This window comes from Bos indicus x Bos taurus, chromosome 28, assembly GCF_003369695.1.
Source record: "Bos indicus x Bos taurus breed Angus x Brahman F1 hybrid chromosome 28, Bos_hybrid_MaternalHap_v2.0, whole genome shotgun sequence".
In the NCBI taxonomy this organism is placed as follows: Eukaryota; Metazoa; Chordata; class Mammalia; order Artiodactyla; family Bovidae; genus Bos; species Bos indicus x Bos taurus.
In genome coordinates this window covers 27,499,364-27,522,037 of record NC_040103.1, presented here as the reverse complement: position 1 = coordinate 27,522,037, position 22,674 = coordinate 27,499,364, and the positions used below count along the sequence as shown (strand labels likewise).

General features: G+C 46.5%; 1 protein-coding gene across 4 annotated transcripts in view; it reads right to left on the bottom strand.

Annotated features, from left to right (window-relative positions):
- CDH23 (cadherin related 23) overlaps positions 1–22,155 on the bottom strand; it is a 436,585-nt gene extending 414,430 nt beyond the window's left edge. For all 4 annotated transcript variants that reach the window (XM_027530370.1, XM_027530367.1, XM_027530368.1 and 1 more), the window contains exon 1: positions 21,799–22,155. The gene's annotated coding sequence lies outside the window, so the exon portion shown is untranslated. The remainder of the gene's footprint in view (positions 1–21,798) is intronic.
- Positions 22,156–22,674: the final 519 nt, after the last annotated feature.

The following is a 22,674-nucleotide window of genomic DNA, read 5'->3' as shown; positions in this document are numbered from 1 at the left end:
ACAGGCGGCCCTTCACCCAACTGCGGGCCTCTACAGCGTCCTCCTTTCTAGACTTTGAACCTGAACTTGTATGCCTCCAGTGACAGAAAGCTCACTACCTACACAGGACACATTCCCTCTCTGGACAGCTTGGTTAATTAGGAAGTCCTTCCTCTTAATGAATAAAACACTTCTTTTAAAGACCCAGAGGTTTTATGTGGTTTCTGGTTCACTCTGTCCACACTTGCTTCCATCTAGCTCTTCACACACCCTCTTTCTCACCATCCCCCACCCCAACCTCTTAATTTATCTCCTGACCCTCCCCAATTCCTTGTCCCCAGTACCCACTTTCTAACCTTTACTAAGGACATCTTTTTTAAAACACTCAATTTAAGAAAAAAATTTTCACATCTGTATGAGCAATACACAAATCATAATTCTTAAAAATAACAAATTGCAGGCCAGAGTAATCATAAGTAAATTGATATTGATAAATAAGCTTTTCTCTAGAGCAGTAGGTGGTTTATTTTAATCTAATGAGTTTTGTATTTTCCCAGCTTTCAGATTCCATGATGAAGGGCTGTCTGCAATAGAATTACGACACTCTCCGAAATATTGTAATTTAATACCTCATTTTGTCAAGACTTTCTTGAAAATGAGATTTGTTCCTAGTGAAGAATTTTACTCAGCTCTTTCCCATATGCCCCCACTCTCCTCTCTGGGCATACGGGTTCTCCTTAGGCCGGGCCTGGGATGGGGGATGGAAAGAGCGAGAGAAGCCAGGTTAAACACAGGGGTCAGAAAAGGAGTGGGAAGGACCATTCCTGGCAGACCCAGTCTTGTTTGCAGCTAAATAGCTCTCATTGCCCGCTCTGTGCCTCCGTACTGCCTCCTGCAAACAGGGCGAGGCCACCCTGCCCAGACCTCATCCTTCCTTATGAGATGCTCAAAGGGCTCTTCTCTGGGGGTTGATAGAATAGGGTACAGACCTGAGACCCCTACAGAGAGGACAGAAAACCGATCCCACAGGCAGGAGAGAAGCAGAATCTAAAGCTACGAGGGAAACTAACAAGGCTATTTGTAGAGAAGCCTTTGGGCTTATTTAGTTGAGTGCCCTCCAGGGACAGGGAGCTCACCACCATATCAACCAGGCTGGTGCACTGTTAAATGCACAGTTGCCAGGTCACTGGAGGGAACTTTTGATAGAGCTGGTTCCAAGAAACACTGAAAGGAACAGAACAAGAGGTCAAAAGAGCAGCCAGACCAGCTGGACTCACATCCCAACTGTCCATGTGGGTATGTGAGCTTGCCTGAGCTGCTTAACTCCTATGGGCTTAGTTTCCTACATCTCTGAAATGGAGATAATAATAGTACATATTCATAGGGTTGCTACAAAGATCAAATGAAGTAATACATGTCAAATACTCAGAATACAAGCTCACATACAATAAGCTCTCAATAAGTGGTATTAATAGTGTTACTATCCCTGGTGACTCAAATTGTAAAGAATCCACCTGCAATTCAGAAGACCTGGGTTTGATCCCTTCATTGGGTATATTCCTTGGAGTAGGGAATGGCAACCCACTCGGGTGCCTGAAGAATTCCATGGACAGAGGAGCCTGGCGGGCTACAGTCCATGGGGTTGCAGACAGTCGGACACAACTGAGCAACTAACTCTTTCACTATCACCGTCAACACATGTGTACACGGACTACTTGAGAGGACACCCAGAAACCGGAAACTGACCACCTCTGGGAGCGGAACCTGGGTGGCTGGAGGAGAGAGGGAAAGAGAGAGATCTCACTGCATTCCATTTGGGACCTTTTGAAGTTTCTGCATGCTGAAACATCCCATGGACAAAGGAGCCTGGCAGGCTACAGTCCACGGCGTCACAATAGAGTCAGACCCAACTTAGTGACTCAACAACAGCAACAACATGCCTATATTACCTACCTGAAAATAAAGTTGTAGAAACAAAAGTTACTCTGGTACTTCAAAAAAGAAAGACAAATTTTCTCTTTTAATGGACCCCAAGCTGCCTTCCAGGAGCTTTCACTCTCTGGGCTTAGAGCCTCCAGAATCACACAGTCAACTTCTGCCCTTTGCAGCACACCACTCATTTGCACAACAGACCTGTCCTGAACACCAGCCCCAAACTGCTAGAGGCAAAGAACTCAAGGGAGGCCAAGCCAGACCCCATCCCTGTTGCCTGGAAGGTGTGAGGGACACTCAGCCTCACCATCACCACCCTAGGTCTCCCAGGCGAAACTCTTGTGTGACACGTCTTCTCTCCTACTTGCACGTTCTCTGAAGAGCTGCCCTTTGTACCTGAACTGTTTCAGGTCCCTACTTTTGATTTTAAAATTAGGCAAGATGACTACTTAATGATACACGTTATGGAGGGTTTAGGGGTGAAGTGAGCCAGTTACACAACTAACTTTGAATACAGCCCTAAAGAAATGGTTTGATGGATACATACATGATAAATGAAAAGCAACAAAATGTACACTGTAAAATCCCCAGTGGTGGGTACATGGGTGTTCACAGTACAGGTCTTTCGAACTTTCTGCATTTGAAAATCTGTATGATAAAACTGGGTGAAAAGGAAGAGAATTTAAAACCACATGAAACTTTTGACATCTAGGTGACTCTCCAATGGCCTTGTCCTATGGATTGGGGACTTTCAGAGAAAACTAGAAAGAGAGATGAATCTACAATTGTAATAGAAGATGTCAACACATATTTCTCAAAAATGGATAGAAAAAGTATAAAACAAATCAGAAGGATACCAGCATCTAATCAGCCTGACTTACGTATCTGACCTGACTGAGAAAATGAAAACTGCGTACAACTACAGAATAAATACTCTTCTTATGAAGCAATGGAGAATTTACCAAAATCCTACATTCTGGGCCATAAAGTAACTTTCAAAACATTTCAAGGAACTGAAATCATTCAAAGTATGTTCTCTAATCATAGCATATTAAGCTCAAAAACAAGCATAAAAAAATGAGGAAATCCCCAAATGTTTGGAAATAAAGCAATGTCTTTCTAAGAAATCATAAATCAAAGAAGAAACTGCAACAGAAATTAGAAAATATTTTGAGCCTTAAAATAATTAAAATATAACATTAAAATTTGTGACATATAACTTTTTTGCTTGGAGGAAATTTTATAGCCTTAAATTCAGATTTTCAAAAAGAAGAAAATCCAAAACATAATAATCCATGTATCTATCTTGAAACATGTTTTAAGAAGTAAATTAAACTCAAAGAAAGTTAAAAAAAATTTTAATTTACTAAAGAAAGGAAATGAAATATAAAACAACAATCAGTAAATTAAAGGTTGATTAAAAAATCAGTAAATTAAAAGATCAAATTGCCAACATTTATTGGATCATAAAACAAGAGAATTCCAGAAAAACATCTACTTCTGCTTTGTTGACTATGCTAAAGCCTTTGACTGTGTGGATCACAACAAACTGTGGAAAATTCTTAAAGAGATGGGAATACCAGACCACCTTACCTGCCTCCTGAGAAACCGCGGTCAGGAAGCAACAGTTAGAACCATACAAGAAACAACAGACTGGTTCCAAACTGGGAAAGGAGTACGTCAAGGCTGTATATTGTCACCCTGCTTATTTAACATAAATGCAGAGTACATCGTGTGAAATGCCAGGCTGGATGAAGCACAAGCTGGAATCAAGATTGCCAGGAGAAATATCAATAACCTCAGATATGCAGATGACACCACCCTGATGGCAGAAAGTGAAGAGGAACTAAAGAGCCTCTTGATGAAGGTGAAAGAGGAGAGTGGAAAAGCTGGTTTAAAATTCAACATTCAAAAAACGAAGATCATGGCATCCGGTCCACTCATTTCATGGCAAATAGATGGGGAAAAAGTGGAAACAGTGAGAGACTTTATTTTCTTGGGCTCCAAAATCACTGCAGATGGTGACTGCAGCCATGAAGTTATAAGACACTCCTTGGAAGAAAAGCTATGACCAACCTGGACAGCATATTAAAAAGCAGAGACTTTACTTTGCCAAAAAGGTCCATATAGTCAAATCTATGGTTTTTCCAGTAGTCATGTAAGGATGTGGGAGTTGGACCATAAAGAAGACTGAGTGCCAAAGAACTGATGTTTTTGAACTGTGGTGTTGGAGAATACTCTTGAGAGTCCCTTGGACTACAAGGAGATCCAACCAGTCCATCCTAAAGGAAATCAGTCCTGAATATTCATTGGAAGGACTGATGCTGAAGCTCCAATACTTGAGGTAATAATAATTTCTAATGAGAGTCAGCTCATTAGAAAAGATCCTGATTCTGGAGAAGATTGAAGGCAGGAGAAGAAGGGGATGACAGAGGACGAGATGGTTGGATGGCATCACTGACTGAACATCATCACTGAACATGAGTTTGAGCAAGTTCTGAGAGATGGTGAAGGACAGGGAAGCCTGGTGTGCTGCAGTCCACGGGGTCGCAAAGAGTCAGACATGACTGAGTGACTGCACAACAACAAAAAAAGGTGATTCTCTGAAAAGACTAACAAGACTAACAAATCCAGTGATCAGCATGACAATGAAAAAAATGAAGAGAGACGGCATATATTACCAGTATCATGAATAAGAAAGTCTCACTGCAGATTCTACAAAGTATAGAGACTACAATACAATAACGAAGGAGATACTATGAATACTTTGTCAATTCATATAAAAATTTATACAAAGTAGGTAAAGTCCTCAAAAAGTACAACTTACCAAAACAGACACATGAAAACACAGAAATATAAATAGTTCTATTTCTCTAGACATACTGAAATTGTAATCAAAAACCTTCCCACTAGGCCTTCCTTGGTAGCTCAGCGGTAAAGAATCTGCCTGCCAATGCAGGAGACACGGCTTCAATCCCTGATCTGGGAAGATCCTACATGCTGCAGAGCAACTGAGCCTGCGCGTCACAACTGCTGAGCCTGTGCTCTAGAGCCCGGGAGCCACAGGTACTGAGGCCCATGTGCGCCAGAGTCCATGCTCCACAACAGGAGAGGCCGTCACAGTGAGAGCCTGAGCACCACAGCCAGAGAAGAGCCCCCACTCGCCAGGACTAGAGGAAAAGCCTGTGCAGCAGTGAAGACCCAACGTAGCCAAACATAAATAAATTCTATTTTAAAAAAATAGCCTTTCCTTTAAGAAACATAAGCTCATGTGGCTTCTCTGCTTAATTTTCCTAAATTTGAGGAAAAACATAATACAAATTTTATCCAAACTCCTACAGAGAAACAGAAAAAGAAGGAACAGTTCCCAATTTATACCACAAAGCCAGCACAACTTGATACTATAATCTGATAAAGATATCAGAAGAAAGGCAAATCATAGGTCAATCTCTTTTATGAACACAGATGAAAAAAATATTTTAAGGAATACTAATAATTCACATGCAAAATATGGTCAAGAGAAACCATTAAATCTAGTCCAATAGCTTCCAAGGGATTATGAAGAGAATATCAAGACAAAGTTGGATTTATTCCAGGAACGCAAAGTTGGTTAACTTTTGAAAATCAATTCATGTAATTCAGCATATTAACAGGAGAAAGAAGAAAAATTAAATGATCACTTCAAATAGATGCAAAAATACATTTGATAAAACTCCATACACACTTATAATTTTTAAAAAACTCTCTGCAAAGCAGAAGAGGTCAGATACGAAAAACCCACAGCTAACATCACACTAAATAGCTAAAGACATCCTTGAGATCAGGAACAAAACAAGGATACCCACTATACCACTTCCATTCAACATAATATTGAAAGCTCTAGCCAGAGTAACTGAGCAATAAATTCCCAATTCCAAACTGGAAAGAAAGAAGTAAAATTATCTCCATGCACAGATGACATGACCATATATAAAGAAAACTCTAAAGATCCCATTTAAAAACTGTTGGAGCTAATAAATAAATTCAGCAGTTGCAAGATACAAAATCAACTCATGAAAATAAGTTGCTTTTCTACACACCAGCGATGAATAACCTGAAGACAAAATTAAGAAAACAATTCCATTTACAACAGCATCAAAAAGAATAAAATGCTTAAGAATAAACTTAACCAAGGAAGCAAATGACCTGTGCACTGAAAACTGTAAAACATGCTGATAAAAATCAAAGAAGACACAAATTAAGTGGGAGACATCCCATGTTCATGGATGGGACGACTTAATATTGTTAAAATACTATCCTTAATATTAAGATAAAATATTACCCATAGCAATATACAGATTTAATGCAATCTCTATCAAAATGCCAATGATGTTTTCTGCAGAAATAGAAAAACCCATCCTAAGATTTGTGTGGAATTTCAAATAGCCAAAACAATCTTGAAAAAGAACAATGTTGGAGAATTCATACTTCTTGATTTCAAAACTTGCTACAAAGTTACATTAATCACAACAGTGAGGTAAGGACATTAATATAGACCAGTGGAATAGAACAGAGAGTACAGAAATAAATCATCGCATATACTGTAAACACATTTTTGACAAGGGTGCCAAGATCATTCAATGGGGAAAGGGCAGTCTTTTTCAACAAATGATCCTGGGAAAACTGAATGACCACAAGCAAAAGCTGGACTCTTATAACATACACAAAACTTAAAAAAAAAAATAGATCAAAGACCAAAATATAAGAACTAAAACTATAAACTTCTTAGGTGAAAATCTTTATGATATTGGATAGGCAATGATTTCTTGGCTATGACACCAAAAACATAGGCAACAACAATAACAAAAAAGATAGACTGGATTTCATAAAAATTAAAAACTTATGTATATCAAAGGATACTATCAACAGAATGGATACCTATAGAATGGGGGAAAAATTTATATTCTGATAAGGGATTATATCCAGAACATATAAAGAATTCTTACAACTCAACAACAAAAATATAAGCAGCCCAATTCAAAAATAGCTTTGCAAAGTACTTGAATATATATTTCTCCATAGAAGATATTAAAATGGCCAATTAAGAGATACTCATCACAAGCCATTGCTGCTGCTGCTGCTGCTAAGTCACTTCAGTCGTGTCCGACTCTGTGTGACCCCATAGACGGAAGCCCGCCAGGCTCCCCCATCCCTGGGATTCTCCAGGCAAGGACACTGGAGTGGGTTGCCATTTCCTTCTCCAATGCATGAAAGTGAAAAGTGAAAGGGAAGTCGCTTAGTCATGTCTAACTCTTAGCGACCCCATGGACTGCAGCCCACCAGGCTCCTCCGTCCATGGGATTTTCCAGGCAAGAGTGCTGGAGTGGGGTGCCATTGCCTTCTCCGTCACTAGCCATTAGGAAAATGCAAGTCAAAATCTCAGTGGGATACCACTTCATACCCATTAGAATGGCTATTATAAAAAATATTAATAATAAAAATAACAAGCATTTGTGAATATATGGAAAAAATTGTAGCACATTGCTGTGGGCACATACAATCAAGCAACTTCTGTGGAAAACAGTGTGATGATTCCTCAAAAAACTAAATGTAGAATTATTTATGATAATTTCACTCCTAAATATATACTCAAACAGACTGAAGGCATGGACTCAAACAGATATTTGTACACTGATGTTCTTAGTAGCACTATTCACAATAGCTAGAAAGTAGAAACAATCCAAATGACATCAATGGTGAATAGATAAATGAAATATGGTATATGCATACAATTTAGCTACTATTCCACCTTAAAAAAAGGAATTCTGAGACATGCTAAACATGAATGAACCCTGAAAGCATGCTAACCAAGCCAGACACAAATTACAATTATTATATGACTCCACTTACATAAGATACCTAGAAACAGGCACATTTACAGAGACAGAGAACAGGTTGCCAGGGCCTGGAAGGAGAGAAAATGGGGAGGTACTGTCCAATGGTTACAGAGTTTACAGAGCTTTTGTTTGAGATGATTAAAAGTTTGGAAATGGACAGTGATGGTGCGTACAACACTGTGAATTTTATTAATGCCAATGAAACGTATACTTAAAATGGTAAATTTTATATTATATGTATTTCCCCACAGTTTTTAAAAAATAATGGAAAAATTTTCCTAATATGATAAACTAGATCTGCAAAAAACTTACAACAAACATCATACTTAACGGTGAAACATTGAAAGTTTTCACGATACCAGAATCAAAATAAGGATGCCCACTATTACCACGTCTATGCAATATTATTTTGGAAGACTTAGCCATTGCAATAAGGCAAGAAAAAATACATAAATATTGGAAAGGAAGATATAAAATTGTTATTATTAATTGAAAACATGATTGTGCAGGTTAAAAAAAATCAAAGATTCTATAGATAAACTATTGGGTATAATAAGTAAATTTAACAAAGATTGTTGGATACAGGTCAATATTTTAAAAATCAATGGTACTTGTATATGTCAGAAACAAATAATTAGAAATGAAAAAAACCTTTAAATATCACTTATAATAGTAGCAAAAGCATAAAACATATAGAAATCAATCTAATAAAAGAAATATAAGACTTCTACGTGCTCAGTCACTTCACTCATGTCTGACTCTTTGTGACCCCATGGACTGTAACCCACTAGGCTTCTTTGTCCATAGGATTTTCCTGGCCAGAATACTGGAGTGGGTTGCATGCCTTCCTCCAGGGGATCTTCCCGACCCAGAGATCGAAACTGCGTCTCCTGCACTGCTGCTGCTGCTGCTGCTGCTGCTAAGTCGAATCAGTCGTGTCCAACTCTGTGCGACCCCATAGACGGCAGCCCACCAGGCTCCCCCGTCCCTGGGTTTCTCCAGGCAAGAACACTGGAGTGGGTTGCCATTTCCTTCTCCAATGCATGAAAGTGAAAAGTGAAAGTGAAGTCGCTCAGTCGTGTCTGACTCTTAGGGACCCCATGGACTGTAGCCTACCAGGCTCCTCTGTCCATGGGATTTCCCAGGCAAGAGTACTGGAGTGGGGTGCCATTGCCTTCTCCCTCCTGTACTGCAGGCAGGTTCTTTACCACTGAGCCACCAGAGAAGCCATAAGACTTCTACACAGACAACTAAGAAACATTCTTGACAGAAACTTATTAAGACCTGGGAAAAATGGAGGAGTATATTTTACTCATGGATCAGAAATTCAGCATTATAAAGATGTCAATTTTCCTCAAACTGATCTACATATTGTTGATACAGTCTCAATCAAATCTCAGCAGAGTCTTTGTGGAATTTCAAAAGTGGATTCTAAATTCATACGGAAATGCAAAGAGCCAAAATGAAGAATAAAGCTACAAAATGTATACTACTAGATACATCAAGCTAGTAATTATATTATAGTATTTGTATTGCTAAAAGGACAGTCAAATATACCCAAAAGAATTGCATATATATATATATATACACACCAAAAGACACATACCAAATAATCTGAACAGACTTTTCCATAATAGCCAAAAACTAGAAGTAACCCCATTGTCCATCAACAATAGAATGGGTAAACGGTGGTATATTCACACAATGGAAACTTATATAGTAATGAGAACAAACAAATGTAACTATTCACAGCTTGATGACCCTCTCAAATAAGTTGAGTAGAAGAAAACATCGCCAAGAGAAAATATTGTATGAATAAATTTCTATGAAGTTCAATATAGACAAAAATGAATGCATGCTATTAGAAGCCAGGATTAGAAGTTACCTTTGGCTCATGACAGAAATGCTTCTGTTAATTTCTTTTTTCTAGGTTTGCATGGCAGTCACAGGGGAGGGGCCACTTTGTGATAATTCAAGCTGTACGTGTATTATTTGTACCCTCTTTCGTAAGTGTTATGCTTCAATTAAAAAGCTGACTAAAAATATTCCAGTTGACGTGGGAGCAACATTGATGCTACTAACCCCTGAACTGCCTGCCTCTCGTCTTGCCCTGCTACTGTGGCAGTACAGTGCCAGTGGGCACAGAGAAAAGCCACAGCCTCTCAGCAAGGGCACCTCTTCCTCCATGAAGCCTTCCAAGACTGTCCTCTCATCCCCACCCAAATGCTGCCCCCACCTTCTCTGAACCTACAAAGCTTTTCTCATAGGTATAATAGCCACTCCTGGCACCCTCAGGTAGTCTGCAAGACTGTGAGTTTCCAAAAGGCAGGAGCTAAGAGTAACAGTGGCATAAAAGTTTAACAGTAACCTACAAGTAACTAACAGCATTTCTTGAGCATTTCCTATATGGCAGGCATATTTTCTAAGCATTTTACAGGCAATAACTCGTTTAATTCTCCCAATAACCCTTTTAGGTAGGTTCTATTACTATCCTGATTTTCTAGATGAGAAAACTAAAGAACAGAATGATTTAAGTGCCGAAGGTTACACAACTAATCATTGGAAGAGCTAGGATTTGAACCTGGATGGTCTGGCTCAGAGATAGAAATACTCTCCTGGTTTAAGCAATGGGCCCGAAGATGAAGCCTGGTGCTTGTAGCTCTGGCCACACACACCCAGACCATACACAGAGGAGGAGGTGCTCCCCATACTGTCCAGGCAGGCAAATGTGTCTACGAGTCTGTGCAGAGAGGTGTGTGTGTATACGGAGGTGCACCACCTTTTTTTTTTTTTTTTTGGTCCCCTTCCTTGCAGTACCACATCTTAAAGGCCTAGTTTTCAGAGGGCAGCTGGAAGGCCTAGGTCACTGGGCCTGGGCTCCTAAGTCTGAGGAAGCAGGCTAAGGCCAGCGTGTGGCTTTTGAGGAAAGTCCCTTTCCAGTCCTGGGGAGGAGGGCCCGACCCCCTCCTCAGGAGTCAGGTCCTTGCTGACAGCACTCAGGACCCAGGAGGAGGTGCAGGCTGGGGCTCCTGCCCTGGTCCCAGGTATGGCCAGGGGCCCTCTGCTTCCCACCCCTAGGCCAGGGGTCTGCAAACAGCTCCTCGGAAGGTAAAGCCAAGTAAAGTCAGTCTCCTCTGGGAATGGACTACAGCATCTCACGTCCTCCTCTGCCCTTCACCCCACAGTCTGTTCAACCAGCTTCTCCTCGGGTCTGCCCTTCTACTCTCCTGCTGCAGTTCAAGCTCATTTCCTTCTGCTTGGTCCTAAAACGGCCCCCATATCTGCCCAGACATCTTCTTTGTTTCACGGGGAGCTATGGGAGCTAGGGAGGCTCTTCTGCGCCACGTCTGGGTGGCTGTAAATGGGCTCCGGTGACATACACTTAAAAATGACAGACCCCCCAGCATTAGAAGAGAAAGTCAGGGCTGCCGACCCCCAACTTAGATCAAACGGTGCTTCCCTTGTCAGAGGCTGTTAAACCTTGGGATGCCATACCGTCCTGGCCCAGGAGCCTGTATTGTCCATGGTGGCCAGAAATGGCCCAGAGAGGGGGCCACCTTGGCAAAGGTGACGCAGCACATCAGGCCCAGAGGCCAGGAGCAGGGCCGCCCAGTTCAGCAAGCAGACCTGGAAAGCAGGCCTGAGAGGCAGGGCACCGGAGAAGGCCTAGCCTCACGTTCCGCCTCTTCTCAGGAACACGCTGGTGACCAGCACACCTGCCTGAGTGCTCGCGTGCGTCCACGTGCACGCCCGTGCGCCTACGCTCGCTCCCGAGCACGCATGTGCCCGCGCGCATGGCCAAGGCCAGCTGGGTCAAAAGCAGAAGGAGAAGGAGCTGCTAGTACAAAGAACTTCTGAGCTGGAGAGCTGAAAGGAGAGCGGGAAGGAAAAGAAGGCCCTGCTTCTCCACTCGGCCTTCCCCTCTCCCCTCTGCCCTCGCCCGACACCCTGGCCTCCCGTGGCGGCTCCCCAGGAAGCTGTGAAACACACAGGTGCAACGAGGTCACCTAGTTAACAGCCTCCCTCCCGCTGTATTATTCATGGGCTCCCTTCTTCCGGCCCGAGCTCCAGTTTCCAACAGCCCTCAGGCTCGGCTTGGCAGGTCAGCCAGCCTGGCAGGTCCAGACTGCTGCAACCCCCACTCTTTACACCCCATGCCCTTCCTGTCTCCTTCCCAGGACAGCAGCCATCCCGTGCTACCTCGGTCCCCAGCTGTCACACACCGCACTTCGGTGAAGGGGAGAGCTTCGGTGAGGAAGACCAGAGAAAGAAAACTTTAGCTGAGGCAGACATGAGATGCTGAAGTTCCCAAAGGGGGCTATAGAGCGCTCTGTCTCTCTCTCTCTCTCTCTCTCTCTCTCTCTCTCACACACACACACACACACATCAGATTGACCGGCCCAAATATGGTACTCTGAATAGTTGTGAAAGCTCTTGTACTTTCTGTGCCTTGCACAGTGCCCGCAAACAGTAGTCCTTTGATTCGTTGACTTACACACTTTCCCCAAAGAGGGGTGTCAAGTTGCTGGAGTGGACATAAGCCATCAAGCCATTCAAAGACACTGCTGTTGGAATTTAGAAGTGTTTGTGATATTTACATATCTATCTGCATATCTCTTGTAAATCCTGCATAGTTCAAGTCATTAATGCATAATGACAACTCAAAAATATTTATTTACTGAGCTGTCTATATATCACAATTCATGTATATCTCACAAGAGTCCCTTCCTCCCCGAAGCAAGGGTCAGAAGGGTTTTTCCTTCTGCTGAGAACACTGTGGCTCAGAGGATGAAAGCACTTGAGCCGACCTAAGAATTGTCACACAGTCTTCCCAAGCCTGCCAGGGGCATCTTTCTTCACCGTTCACACATATTCCTCTGCCTTATGGTTACCATAGGTACAGCAACACAAGGAAACTACAAGATGAATCCATGGTCCTCTAGTCACTCAGGTCAGGACCCAGAGTCCAGGCCAGGATTAAAGTTCGGCCAGAAATACTGAGGGCAGTTCACCAGCAAGCCTGGCCAACAGCAGTGGGAAGGTGTGCGGCAGAGATTAAACCACAGGAGTCATTGCATTCGACCCCCCTGGTTTTACAGCTGAAGTTAGGCTGGGGTCTCCAGTCTAGGCAGGAGCAGAGAGCACTGACATGGCTGGCCGTCCCACATGGGGCAACCTGATCCAAGCAGAGGACCTGTAGTCCAAGCTGGTGAACTGTCCCCCTCATTTACTCCCATGGATGTTAAGTCACTGCCCAGCCCTGCTCTTAAATGCCTGGGTGCTGTAGGCACCTGAATGTCCAACTCCAGGGCAGAGTCAATCACAGGTAAAGTCCACAGGGCAGTAAACACACCTGACGGGCCTGGACTGAAAGTCCACCCCGCCACTGCCTCTGTGCAGACCCAGCGGGGCTCACGGGTCTTTTCCGGACAGTTTCCATCTGCCGAAGCAGGGATCTGGCTCTAGCCCTCTCTAAGAACAGTACAATGAGAAGAACATAGTAAGGATTAAGGACTCAGCCTGCCTTGGGCAAATGACACCCCACTGCCTGCTAACTCTGTGACTCTGGGTACATTGCTTCACCTCTCTGTGCCTGACTTCTCACCTGTAAACTACACCCAGCAGAAGTCCCTGTCTCATTTGGTTGTTGTCAGGACTAAGCAAGGGGTTTTGTATGAAGTGCCAAGCCCAGGGGCTGTCACACAGTAAGTGTTTAATAAATGCTTCCTGATGTTATTTTCATCCCCGAAACTCTACGTTTATGACAAAGATCATATATCAACTGGCCATCTGTAGCCTACATGCAGCTTACATGAGGGCCTTTCCCAACAATATATATTACACAGGGTGGAGCATCACCAACTCAATGGACACAAGTTTGAGTAAACTCCGGGACTTGGTGATAGACAGGGAGGCCTGGCTTGCTGCAGTCCATGGGGTCGCAAAGAGTCAGACACGACTGAGCGACTGAAATGAACTGAACTGGGAGCCACTGACAGACCCCAGAGGCCTAAGACAGTGCCTGGCACACAGTAGGGGCTCAATAAAAATTTGACCAATGAATGAATGGCTTCATGGTGTTTTTAAATACTTGAATGGGTTGCTAACATTTGAAATACAATTTTGTAGTTTTTAAATCTAGATTTCCAGAGAATTTTGAGAAGTCGAAGTGTCTAACCACACTTATCCTGCATGCTGCTTTACAACCACAGGCGAAAACCGTAGCAGCGGTGCCCCCTTTTACATGGGGCGAGTGTGTGCGATTTGCCCAGTGTCCGCATAGCCAGCCTGACTCTCTTACACCCGCTGCCCAGACAGACTGGACGTTCTGGGCACCTGAATGTTCACCCTGGCCCAGGTCAATCAGGTAAAGGCCAGACAGCAAGGAAGGTCTGCATTTACCCAGCCCCAGAGCACTCTGTCCATGGCATTTCTTGCAAGCCCCAAGATCCCCTCCCAGTCTTCCTCCCATCCCAGTCCAGCGGGAAAAAAATGGGCCTTCAGGTCTGCTAAGCACCAGAAGCCCCCTGGCATCCAAGCCCCACTACTTTGGACAGGCCAGACCCTCTCCTCCAGAGGACATAACCCCAACTGCTCTGGGTTGCCCCAACTTCCTCAGCTGTCCAAGCCAATGTCCTTCTTGCTTGGAAAACTCCCAAGTGTAAAAAGCAGCAGAAAGATGAACTTAATCCTTATCTTTCTTTTAGAAAGTATGCATAGACAATGAGATACACACACACACACACACACACACACACACAGATAAGGTGCTTTTCTAAAACACTGCTAGTAGTTCCAGGCTCCCTCTATTTCAGTCTTCTAAGGAGAGGGGATATTTAATCCCATGCTTGGTAACCAAGATGCTGTGGAATACTGGGGGGCTGCCTGAGAACACATGGGCCCCTCCCCACCTTCCACCCCCCTCCCCAGCCCTGCCAGGGCTCAGGCCCATGGAGCTAGACCACATCTTCCCATTCTCCAAGAAGCCTTCCCCAACTCCTCTGTCTTCTGCCTTTAGCATTTCAATGATCCTCTGTTTTCTCTGTAGCTCTCCTGACCATCTGTAATTGTCTTGAGTGTGTATTTATTATCTATCTCCGCCAGTTCAGTACAGTAGCCACCATGGCCAATGCTGAGTCCAGCTGAGAAGTGCTATAAATGCGAAACACACAAAAAATTCCAAAGTCTTAATTAAAAAAAAAAAAGAATGTAAAAGATCTCATTAATAGTTTGTTATATCGATTATTGCTAAATGGTAATATTTTGGATACAATGGGTTAAATAAAATAGATTATCAAAAATAATTTCATCTATTTCTTTCAATTCTTTAAAATAGCTACCAGAAAATTTAAAACCATGTATGTGGCTTGCATTGTATTTCTATTGAATAGCACTGCTGTAGATGATGCTCAGCATAAATCCCCAGTCACTAGATAAGCCTGGTACACAGGTGATGCTCAGTATTGGTTAACCGAATGGCTAAATGAAAGGTCTCCCCAACAGTGGATGTAGGACCCTAAAACACAAAGGAAGGACCTCCTGCCCCACTGTCCAACACACGCTGGTTTTCCTGTGACAATCTACCCATGCCTCTCCTAAGACAAAGCCTCGGGCCTCTGTAGAAGGGACAGAGAGAGACTTGGCTTAGAGTTCTGTCACCACCTGTCCCTGAAGATAGCAGCTCTTCTGGCCCCAGGAGAAAAGGTCAAAATCAGTCTCCTCCCAGGGCACGGGCAGGCGACAGCCAGAGAAGGGATGCAGAGGACTGGAGAGTGAAGCCCTGGGTAAGTCCGGGGCAGGATGACAAGTCTTTTATCTCTGTAGCAAAGAACAGAAGAGGGGCAGAGCTAAAGGGAAGCCCTTTGAGGGACCCGGCCCACCCTGACCGAGCCCCAAGGAAGCCAGGAAAAGCCAGCACTTCTTGGGGACAGGACCAGCACTGCAAATGAAGACCCAGACACAGTCCCAGCCACCCCTTCTGTTTTCTCTCCCTTCCCTCCCTTTCTCTCTCTCTTTTGCTCTCCTCTATTTCCCTCCCTTGATTTCACTGGCTCCCAAATTACAGCCTTCCTTTCAGAAACAGACACAATCAAGGTGGTACACAGGGCCCTTGTCAGAAATGGCATTGCAGGTCCTCTCCAAATGGAGCATGGCCTTTAAAGAGGGAGGCAGCACTGCTAACAGCCTGTCCTGGGGAAGATACATCTTCAGGAAGGACTCCCTCCCTGCTAGGTTGATCAGCTTGCGGGAGGCTCTGGGTGAGTGTGATTGCAGGGTCAGGCCCTGGCTGCCAGGGACCAAGAGACGACGGTCTGCCTGGCCTCATGCTGGGGTGGAAGTAGCTGGGCTCTGCCCTTGATTAGCCACCGCCCAGGCCCACCGCACCCCAGGAGAGGGTCTAGAAGCAGCCCACTCCCTGACTGTGAGCCTCAGTTTCTGCACCTGTAACGTGGTACATGGTACATCCAGCTAGTTTCTAGGGACTCTTCTAGCCCTTGGCATAGATGTCACAAACTCAAATGGCTAAAGGGGCCAGGATATAGTGTAAATAAATAGGGTCAGATGTGAGGTGACAGGGAATGTGGAGACTGAGGAGAACTGAAGGCTATAAGCGCACCTGTAAAACTCACGTGCTAGCAAAAGCCAGGGCAAAATCATAATAGTGGTTACTTCAATGAATATAATGAAAAACTAAACAGTCTCTAAAAATAATGCTATAGAAAACTCTGTAGTTACATTATTTGATTATAATATGCTATTACGTAAAATAGGAGTATCACACACACACACACACCCACAAAAAGAACAGGAGATGGCCTGAGGGAGCCTCGTCAAGCCACCAAGGATGCATCAGATCCAGCTGGGGTTACACACATGCACACATATGCAAAAACCCATCACTTTCATTTAAGATCTGTTTACTTTATTGTATGTATATAACCCTCAAAGCATGTTCTAAATAAAAATACAAATAAATAAAAAGGGGTGGCTGCAACTCAGCCCCAACCAATTACTGTCAATTGGAAACACAGACCCAATGTTTCCTGTTCTAGCCAGATATGCCAGAAATCTAGCTCTTTATTACAAAAACGCAGTTTTTTAATGTTGCTAATAATTAATGCAAAATGAAAAACCACAACCACACATGCATACATCCTCAGGCAGAACTCGATTTGAGAACTTATAGATTGTCCAACTCTCAAAATAAGGGGAGGTTTCACCTCTTTGCTGGAATACAATGTGCCTAACACATGACTGAATCGAAAAGGGATAGTAAAAAAGCTACCACATTCTGCATGTGTACCATGTGCCAGGCCCTGCACAAAAGGCTTTCTGTAGAGTTTCCTTCTTATTAATGCTGACAGCAAGCTTGCAGTATAATTGGAAATTATTCCCATTCAACCACTGAGAAAACTAAGGCCTGGGCAAGGCCTTAGCCTTAGCTCAGGAATGGAAGCTCTACCTGCCTCCAAGCAGCCTCACAAAAATCAGAAAGGGAATAGGTTTATGATCATAATAATAACCAACTCTTGCATGAGCTGTTAGACTCTGCAAAGGAAAGATCAAAACTACAAACGCTAAGCCTGAGCCTGCTGTGTCACTCTCGGTGTCACTGCCTGAGGCCCCTGGGGCTGGGAACAGACGTCTGATAGCCCCGAGCCCCCAACAATACACGGAGCCTCTCAGACTGTCACTGTTGAAGGGAGACAGAGCCCCAGGAGCATGATCTCTGAGGCCCAAATACACAGCCAGAAAGAAGCAGCAGCAGCAGCCCGTACCACTCCCCGGGACAGAACCAGATTACATTTCACAATGAAAGACTAGAAAGCTATCTCCATGTGGCTACTTCTTAAATATGCCAAGTTTCTCACTGACACCCTTCTAGTCAATAGTGTTGGTAAGAGTATGCGTTTTCTGCCTTATGGAATTCAATAAAGCTATTTTCATATTGAACCAAAATAAATATGCTTCTATTTATCTCCATAAATGCTCTAATTCTTCTGAATTGACTCTTCCGCACAAATGATCACTCACCACTCTTGTAGATAGTTAGATCAAGATATGGAAATTTCCAGCACTCCAAAAGCAACCCTTAAGCCGTAGTCATCACACCCTGGAGCAACCATGATTCTGACTCTGTCATATAGGTGGGTTTTGCCTACAGGTGTGCCTTTTACTTGGGACCTGTGCTTTTCTATTCTCCACAGTCCCCACCACGCCCTATCGTCTTACACTTGATGCTGCTTTACTCTCTGGTCAGATTCCCAGCCCCTCTAGGCACATGAGTTTCTGCCTCTACTCCAAAGGCATTTGCCCAGAGCCCAGGATACAGCAAGATGGGCGCTAGCTGCCTAGTCTGAATGGAATCAATGTGAATAGTTAAAACCGGTTATAAGCATACTAGATGCCAATGTAATAGACACTGAGTCAATGGACAGTGATTAAGCATCAGTCCCTGCGGATACAAGAAGGAATAAGATACAGCTCATGCTGAAGGAGCTCACGGTCTAGTGAGACACCGGACCGCTGCAGAGTAGGGCAAAGTGCGACGTTAGGGCCTAGAGTGAGGAAGACACAGCTAGGGAGTTAACTGCCCCTCCCACCCACCTGACTCATGGTACTGTCCACACTGGTGCAGGGGGCTGGAGCCCAGAAGAGCCTGTTCCCCTCCCCACTTCTCTTCCACTGGAGGCAGAATAACCCCATTCTGAAATAACCCATCCGGCAGGGTCCAACTCACAAATAACTTTGCACACCAATTAAATGGACAAATAGGACTACCTGGGGCCAAGAAAAACGCAAATCAAGGCTCAAAAATAATTTTCTAAAAAATGAACAAAGGCAGTTAAATTAATTTGCTAAAAAAAAATCACCATCACGTTTTAAAACAATGAATTTTGTTTAAAACCTGAGGGTTCTAGGAAACAGTAAGACTTCTATTGACCACGTTGTTTTTGAACTCACGGATGAAGGTATCTTTCACTTGAATGTCACTGTCTGTTAATTCCATGACCATGCCAACCCACGTTCTCCCACAGCTCCCCCCGGCCACTCTGCCTCCTGGCAAAAAGGCCAGCACAGAGGAAGGACAGTCGTCTTTTAGTAGGTCTAGGGTGCACAAGTCATGCCATAATCTTTCGCCTGTGATACCGCTAGCCCCACCAAGGCTCTGAAGTCCTCAGATCCCCAGTCTCAGGCCAGCCTTGTCGGTGTCAGGGTCACCATTATTCCTCCAGAGGACCATGAGTGGTGACTTGCACCATGTCTTGGCATCATCCTGTTTCTTGGGCCTAGGGGCCTCCAAGGGCACCGGGTGGCAGAAATGGGGTGTCCAGCCTGGGGTGGTGGCAGGGGTAATTAAGAGTGGAGCTTGGCTGGTATCCTCTCCTCTGCTGACTGCCCCAAATTAGCATTTCTGCAGCTCCCTCTGCATAAATCCTGAAGACCGTGGAGAGGTGTGATTGATGGGTCATTCCATTCATTTGGGAGGGACAGATGAAGTGGAGGACAGTTCCTTAATTCTTTCTCCTTAAGGGACAGCATCTACCCAACCCGAGGCCTCCTAGAGGCAGAGCAGTTTATCCAGCTTCCAAAAACCCTGCCCCTTCCGCCCACTTCCGACTGGCCCATATGCAGCACACATGGCAGTGTTTTCATTACACAGAAAACTGAACTGCTACTTGAATCTGTATTAAGATGCCCAAAACACAGTTACCCTCCTGGCACTAGCAGGGAATACCCTCAAGGAGCCAGCCGTCGACAATTAATCCAACCCTACCATAAATGTCCAGGAAAAGAAGTTCCAGTCTCAATCTCATTCTCAAACCTACATTCTTATCCAGTGACCTTTTTGACACTCTTTCACCAAGGGCTGTGAAATGCTCATTCCTGAGAAGGTACTGTGGAGCAGGGCTTCTCAAACTTTACTGATAAAACAAACCTCTCAAGGATCTTGTCAAATACAGATTCTGATTCAAGAGGTCAGGGGTGGGGTGCAAGAGTCTGCTTTCTAACAAGTTCCTAGGTGATGCTGATGCTGCAGGTCCACAGGCCACACTCAGAGTAGCAAGGCTCTACTAGACCTTCACCTCCCAGAAGTATGTCCATTTTAAATTAGGGCTTCAGAAAGGCGCCCTTCAAAATATTAAGCTCAAAGAAACGAACCTCAAATGGTGAGTTTGCAGGTAAGGTTGCTTGTTGGGCAGAAGAAATATCTGGGAGGCATCCAGGACCATCCACCATCATAACCCTCAAATTAACTTCTTTGGTAAGCAGATGTGAGAAGCCCAGCTTTTTGAGGGGTCAGGAAGGTGGAGACAGACATGTATATTGCGGCTCAGCCCAGAGAAGGCCAGGATGTCAGTCAGCTCTGGGCCTCTCACACACTCTCGAAGCTCTCCACCACCCAGAGCAGAGCCACCTGGTTCACACCTGTCACTTCTGTAGTGTCACCTTTCCAGCCCACAGGGTACTCTCCCTCTCTGCCGTTCAGCCACTCTGCATCCCACTCTCCACTCTTCCCACAGCACCAAGCATCCCAGTTCCCCCAGTTAAGGGGCCTCCTCCAAGCCCCTCCACCGCAGTGACATCTGTTAACCCAGACTCATAGGTGCTGACCACCCTCACAGGTGCTGACCACAGTGCACTTATCCCGCACCATGAACCAAACATTAACTCCAATCCTGGTCTCCCCCATAAATGGGCTGACTCATCAGCACCTCTCTTCCTGGCCCCCAGCCAGGCTTTTCCAGCCCACCCAACCCTGGGTAGCTTAATTGTCCCCTGGGCAACTCTCTGACTCCACCCAACACACACACACCCACACCCACACCCACACACCCCACCCCCACCCCCACTACCCGCCCCCCCGCCCCCCCCCCCCCCCCCCCGCCCCGTGCCTCTCCAGCTTATTTTAAAATCCAATCCAAATTGGGGCGGGGGTACTTGCTAAGCGGCTGAAAGGTAAGGGTCAATGCTTTCTCTGGTATGAAGGCAAGGTATGAAAAAAGAGGCAGGCGCTGCTCTCTGAATTACTGGGGAGGGTGGGGCGTGCTACTACCCAGGAAAGGCTAATTTGTCCCTAGTGGACTGCTGACTGCACAAGGGCTGCGGGTTGGGGTCGCAGGGGGCGGTGGCCGGCGGCAAGGGCACAGGATCTCGGCCGGAGGCACGGAGGTAGCGGCTCTAGGTGCTGGCTCCGCGGGAAAGCAAGGCACTGAGTGCCCTCCGGCTGGTGCCGCCACCACCTTGGCACGCACAGGTTCTGCAGGCGTCCCGGGCTGACCTGCAGGGGAGACAGGGGCTGCGTTCCTGAGTGCAAGCCCCTGGGGACAACCAGCACTGCCGGTGGCCGGGGAAGGCAAAGCGCGAGCCGCACAGGCTCCCTGCTCCTCGAGGGGTGCGTCTTCCCATAGCCGGCCCAGAGCCCGGAGGATGCAGGGGTCTTTTGGGGTCTCTGATGGGCACAGAGATGTGATGAGGGGAGGGGAGAGCTACGTGACTTTAGGTCCCTCCAGTGCCGACACCAACCACCCGGTGGGGTTGTGCCCCACCCCATCTCCACTGTCCAAAGGGGGATCCAGAGCGCAGAAGGAGACGAGATCGGACCCCAACGCCCTCTTTGCCCTCGAAATTCTCCCCACCCCAGACCCAAACCCTCTCTCAGGCTCAGAAAGCAAAGCGCACGAACGTTCCCGGGTCCAGGAAGCGAGGTGGGAAGTGGAGTGCCTTTCCTCCCAAGGCCAACGCGGAGGGAATTCGAGTTGCCAGGAATCAAAGTTGCCGCGCGTCCAGCCGCGGGCTGGGAGTGGGACCCAGGATGCAGGCTGGGAGCCGGGGATGGAAGGAGGCCCCGGGCGCCAGCCGAGGGCGATGGCCGTGCCGAGAACAAGTGGTTCGGCGGCTACGGTCGCGACCCCACAGCTCCAACTTTCCCACCGCGTGGCGGGTGAACGGCTCGGAGAAGGCGAGGGAAGCGGGGAAGGAAGGGGCGGTGCGTGGCTCTTGGTACCGTGTGCATGTGCGGAGCGGCGCCGCGCCTTGGGCTCTGCTCTCCGCTGGATCGGCCCCGGAAGGCCGCCTGCTCGAGTGCTGACCACCGCCGCGTCTCGCCGCCGGTGCGAAGGCTCATCCGCGGCGCGCTGGCCGCTCCTGGGTCCCCTTCGGCCGTCCGCTCGCTGTTGGCCGCTTGCCGGCCGCAACTTCAGGCGCGCCGCGGGCTCAGACGAGGCGCGCCCCAATCGTCCCGAAGCCCGGCACCTCGGCGCCCCATGCCCGGGGCCGGACCGCCCCGCCCCGCCGGGATCAGCGCCCAGCAGCCGTCGGACGCGTCTTCTCACCAAGCATCGCGCTCGCAGCCCGCGCCCCTCTTTCTGGAGCCGCCGCCGCGGCTCAAGTCCGCGATCAACTTTCCCTCGCTTCCTCCGCCCTGCTCGGCCCCCGCCACCCAGACCCCGCCTCCTGACGCTCCCTCCCTCACCTCCCGCCTCGCCCAGCCCCTGCCCGCCTCGCCGCGCCCCACTGCCCACCCTCCCACCACGGTGGGCGCCAGGATCCCTGAGCCCCCTACCCCTGACCCCGCTCGGACCCCCGGGAGCAGCGCGAAGCCGGGGCCAGGCGCTTAGGGCATGAATATTTCAGTGCTGGCGAAACTGCCCTCTGCCGATGTCATGGCACCGGCTGCTGTGGCAACTCGACGAATCCCCCAAAGGGGCAAGGAGGAAGCCAGAGAAAGCGGCCCCAGGTGCATGCGGGAGCCGTGCTCCGCAGGGCCGCCCACTGTCCCGCAGAGGGGTGGGGGCCAGGCTGGCCTCGGGCGGAACGGGGAAACACTCCCGGGAAGCCAGAACGAGCGGGTGCCCAGGTCTAGGTAAGCCTGCGCCATCTG